The sequence below is a fragment of the Arachis ipaensis genome, chromosome B07 (genome assembly GCF_000816755.2).
Source record: "Arachis ipaensis cultivar K30076 chromosome B07, Araip1.1, whole genome shotgun sequence".
In the NCBI taxonomy this organism is placed as follows: Eukaryota; Viridiplantae; Streptophyta; class Magnoliopsida; order Fabales; family Fabaceae; genus Arachis; species Arachis ipaensis.
This window is the reverse complement of record NC_029791.2, coordinates 125,614,818-125,620,658: the sequence shown is the minus strand read 5'-3', so window position 1 is coordinate 125,620,658 and position 5,841 is coordinate 125,614,818.

Below are 5,841 nucleotides of genomic sequence, written 5' to 3'. Positions count from 1 at the left end.
TTTTGTGTTAAGAAGTAGTTCGCTCAAGAGAGGTGATTTGCTTCAGTTCATCTAGGGGAGAGGCGAACTGGGTTTTTCTTTATACAGTTTGCCTAAGTGAAACATGATTTGCGTTTCACCTCCTTAGTCCACCCTTCTTAAGGGCGATCTATTCCCTAGCCAATGGTAAAAATGTAGCCTATAAATTTCAATGAGTTTGAGGTATTAGTTGCATTAAAATTTCATTCCCTTCAACTCTATAATTTATCTCTATAATTCTTATTTATCTATTTCTAAAATGTCTCAAATCCCATTATTATCGATTCATTAGGCTGGAGAAATAAGATATTAAAGAGTAACCATTAAAATATATTGTATAGTACACTCAATTTGAAATGAGTTGTCAATAATAGAGCATATGCATTTTTTATGGCCCAAGGCAGGAAAAATTGAAGTGTGAATATACAATGATTTTTATTCTTATATGCAAACATCAATAGACCATCGAAGGTTGGATTATTCGAAAGTGATAGCTCAAGTTATCTACACAATGATTAAAAGCATATCTGACCATTAGCATAAGATCGACCATCATGAGCGTGCATTTCGTCAATGTTCAATGGTTCAGTAAGGAAAAGTGCTGCAAACCATTGAACTACCTGACAACACGATCCACTTAATGCCAACTCTACGATCGGAAAGCACAAGAGTGGACGCACGACACGCCATGAGGCTTCAACTTCAACTATACTCTATGGAATGATGTGCTGGATAAGCAGGTCAACATATTTGGAATCCAGTTGACCTGCGCACAATCCACACACAACAAAGTAAAAAACAAGACAATTGCAAACCAAAAAATAACAAACACAAATATATTTAAAAAAATTGTGATGATTACGTAAGTTATAAATCCTAATGTTGTTGAGAACCCGTCTCCAAATATAAGTCTGATTTCCACAATATTATTGTACGGCTCGAAATTCACCCACCTATACAATTTCATGGGTTGTCAAAAATTACACATCCTTAAACATTAATTTAGGGATACAATCAAACAAATAAAAAAAATGTATAAATACCTCGAGACCAAAGGAAACTTATGCTCAAATACGTGGGGTCGACAGGCAAGGATACAATAATGAAATGCCCAAAAGAGAAGCAAATCCCCGTATCGACCCAAGTTCTGTTGCCTGTAATTAGTGGCATGGCACATCTGTTGGTATAAAAAAGCCAATACAGTTGAACCCAAAGATAGCTGGTCATAGTAATTTAGATCCTCCAAAAGTGCAGCCTCCTCATGTGAACTCAACAGTCAGACACGTTTGATGTCCCTTATAATTTGCATGATATGGTGTACTGCATGCATCAATTGCTCGTCCGTCGCATATTCTTCTGAATCCCAACATACTATCTCTTTAAACCATGATAACTTGTCGCCTTACTTGTTCTAACCCTGTCTATCAATGAGGCTTAGTACAACTCCTAACAACTGCTGACATATGTCCACCATCGAACGTTCCTGTTAAAAAAGCTCCTTTCACCCATTCAGCCACTAATAGGATCTCCATTAATATTAAACCCCAGCTAATAAGGTACATCCTTTAGGGTAATGGTCATCTCTTCATAGGGCAAATAAAATGTGTGTGACTCTGCCGCCACCCCTCGATCAAAGTGAACATCAACACCAAATTATGGTCCCACTCAATCATATTGGCCATATGTTTGAAGTCTGCTTATTTGAGTTGAGGTATGTCCTCACAAGCTCATTGGACCACGTCATTGCCAGCAATATGGTTAATCCTATCTAATCTATACAGCATATCTTCGTAGCCTCTTAATAAGTTTTGCTCATTAAGCTAACCTAAAATAAAATATTAAAAATAATTATGACTAAAATTTAAATAAAATAAATATAATAATAATAAAAATAATTAAACTTAAATGAATAAACTTTTATCCGCAGTGAAAATTCTAAAAGGAAAAGAGGAGAGTGAGCATGTGGGAATTTTGCATACAAAAAAATTGGTAAAAGGCACGACTGAGGAGTGAGATCAGATCGCCAAATTTAAAGGCGAACTGGGTGATAGGAGGACAATTTGCCAATTGCATACAGAAAAGAATTGAGTACAAAAAAATAGTTCACCAAACCAAGAGGCAATCTATGTTAAGGACAAAAAAAAGTTGGTTTTTCATAAATAAACCTTTTTTTTAAAATAATATTTTTTATTTAATTTTTTGTGATACATTACTTTTCATTTTCATACATATGGAAAAGCTGAATAGCCTCTTTAAATTTAGAGTTTTGTCGCTTAGTAATTTTGTATTATTAGTTAAAATAATAATGGTTTGTGGGGTTCTTTGACTTCTTTCTTTATTTTCATTTTTTTAATTTTTATCTAGATACACACAGATAATAGTACTACATCTAAGGTTAGTAATCTTAATCTATTTTTAATTCAAGATTAGTTGATAGAAGAGGTCTTTTTTTTGTTAATTGAAGGACGATGGTCACTTTAAAAAAATTTAGTGATCTAGGTACTAGAGATCCTAAACCCTAAACCCTACGTGTGCTAATATATTTTTATTTGGTAAATTGATTTGACAATTTTTTCATTGTCAGGACAAATCTTGAATTGCTCTATTGAGGACAGAGTATCTGAGAAATGAGGGAGTTTTAAATGGCTCTGTTCCTTGCAATGCTTCTCATGTTTAAAAGAATATCTCAAAGGCTTTTGGTGCTCTTAAGGATGCCTTTTCTTGGTGTGTGTTGGATCACTTGATCAATCTTTTTGATTTGACAAATGGAATATTGAGAGTCCAATTGCTCAAGATGTTACTTTTGTTCATATATCTGATTCTAATTTAACTATTAGAGACGTTTGGAAAAATGGCCAATGGAATCTCCATGATGTTTTCTCTAACATTTCAGAAGATGTTAGACAGCGTTTGAATGCTTATAATCCGGATTTGAATGTTGGGGAGAGTTCGGATTTGTCGTGGGGTGTGACATCTTCTAGACTCAACTAAATTAGGAGTGGATATAGTTGGCTAGCCAAAAGAAAGTTTCACTGGAATGAGCGTGATAATTGGTTGAGTACGGCGACTGCATATTATTCTTGAGAATTATAAGTTCTTGATTTGGCTCAATCTTCATAACGATATTCCTACGGCAGAGTTTCGATTGGATCGTGACTTAGCTTTATCTAGCACTTGTCATTGGTGTCAGAGTGGTTCTGAATCCATGCTTCATTGTCTCGCGAGTGTCCCAGTGCCAAGGAAGTCTGGAACCTTTTAGGCCTGTATTCAGATAATTCGGATTTACGTGATTGGCTCTATAGAGTTGCAAGGAGTGGAGATGTTTTTCTTTTCTTCTCGATCATCTGGTGGATTTGGAGAAGTAGAAATCATGATTTATTTGGATTTGGAGAAGTAGAAATCATGATTTATTTAATACAGAGAACTCTTGGAGTGCTAGTAAAGTGGTGAGTTTGATTCGTAGTTCAGTAAGGGAGTTCCACACCATTTTTGCTATGCATCAATCTTTGTCTCCTCCTTTACTTTATTTGCATTGGGTTCTACCTCCCGTTCATTCTGTTAAATTGAATTGTGATGCTAGTTGTTTTGCTCCTTTTGGCTATGCTAATTTTCGTTGTATTATTCGCAATTCTGATGGATGCTAAGTCGAAGTGTGCAATATTCTTTTTGCTGAATTGATGCGATTTTGAGAGGTTTACTTCTAGTTTGGAATAGTGAATTTTGTGAGGTTATTTGTGAAACAGACTATTTAGAGTCTTAGTAAACCAAAAAATACTTGGTAACGATATTTTGGAATGAGATTTGGCAAAACATATATAAGAAGTTATGAATTGAAATTGGAGAGTCTCTATTCTTTTAATTAAGAGGAATGCGAATAGTGTTGCAAATTGTATGACTAAAGCAACTACTTCTGACGCGGACATTCACTTGAATTGGAGTCAATTATAAAATAAGCTTCAACATCTAATAGATTTAGATTTAAACCTATCCAATTAATTTGGTTTTGTCTTTTTTTTTTTTTCTGTTTAATAAAAAAAATCTAGCTATTTTTCATCCTTGAAAACAGGCTCGTGAGTTTGGTGAGAGATTTTTCAATGGCATAGATATGTTATTATTGAGAGTAAATAACCATTTCTAACCATGAAAGATATAAATGTTGACAAATCTATCCATAAAAAAATAAAACTAACGCTGTAACCATAAAAGATAGACTCCCGTAGACAAAACTAACCAAAATCTAAAAAACTATTTAGAATTCCAAAATTACCCATTCTTTTCCAAATTCAATCTAATCCATTTCTGTCCTGCAGATCTCTCTACACATGGAATGCTACTTTTTCTTCTCTTTCTATCTCTCTGTCTCTGCATAGCAGTAATAATTTATTTATCTATGTATTCATTCATTGCTAAAATATACTCAAAAGTGCATTCAGATTTGAAGGAATTTGTGTTGGATTTGTGAAGATGGAGAAAAATCAAGAATCGTCATTTTGGTAATTCAGAGACCAACTTCATGTGTAGGTTTTGAATCTGCCGAACCTGTCTTTGAACGATTTCATTTGGAGCAACAATTATAGTTCAAAGAGGCCTGATGAAGGAGGAGCTTCGACATCAAAGTCAGCGGTGAAATCAACTCATCACCATCACCTTTACCATCACCCGCTTCTCAACAAGTCAAAAGCACCTCTTTCTGATTTCAACGATGGCTGGAAGCAGATCAACAACACCACCACCAATGGATCTCTCTTTACCATGCCAGAGTTAATAGCAACGGACTAGAACTGACAGAGAAGTCGATGGCGATGGAGCTAATCCGGAGTGGCACCACGACGGAATCTTTGACCTCGCGTGAATCACACCCTCGCTTCTAGAAGGTTTCAAGGGCCTCTTCTTTCGCTTCGATTTCCGCCACGACGGTACTCTCTTTGGTAACAAGCTCATCGGCGAATACCGCGTTCCCGTTGCTAATCTTGTCCACGACGGCGAATGCAGTTCGGTCTGTTAGCTACCGCCTACCAGGTTCGGTCCGGCGAGAAAAAACCTAACGGGATCTTCAATTTTTCGTATCGATTGAAAGGAATTGGGGATAGGTACAATAGATATGAATCATCGCAAATTTTAGAAAGGAGAATTTCTTGTGGGTGAGTTGATGTAGGACGATGAAGGTGAGTTTATCAAGTTGAAGTTGAGTGCGGTGGTGAAGGTGGTGGAAGAGGAAGAGGAAGAAGAAGAAAAAGAGAGGTTGTGGGATTGAATTTGATAAAGAATGGGTAATTTTGGAATTTGAATAGTTTTTTAAGTTTTGGTTAGTTTTGTCTATTGAAGTCTATCTTTCGTGGTTACAATATTAATTTTATTTTTTCATGGGTAAATTTGTCAGCGTTTATATCTTTCGTGGTTAATAAAAAAAAAAATCTATTTTTCATCCTTGAAAACAGGCTCGTGAGTTTGGTGAGAGATTTTTCAATGGCATAGATATGTTATTATTGATGAGAATTCTTTGTTCAATCATTTGTATGATTTGCTGTTTTTTGGTTCACTGAGCAGGTTAAAATTAAAGATGTATAGTAAAACACCATAAACGAATTGTCACTCATAATCACAAACTGAATTAACTACCAGCTAAGTCATCATCATATTACCATGAACACGATTAATTCGATTCGATCTTATTAAAGTCTTGGTCAAAGGGAGGGATACACCACGTTGATTCTTGAAATAAAAGCATAAATGATGTGGCTTGCCTGCTAATAGTCGACGCATTTATAGCTGAGCTCGACTTTAGGCTACTAGATTCTTCTGGTACACGTTCCTTGTTGAATT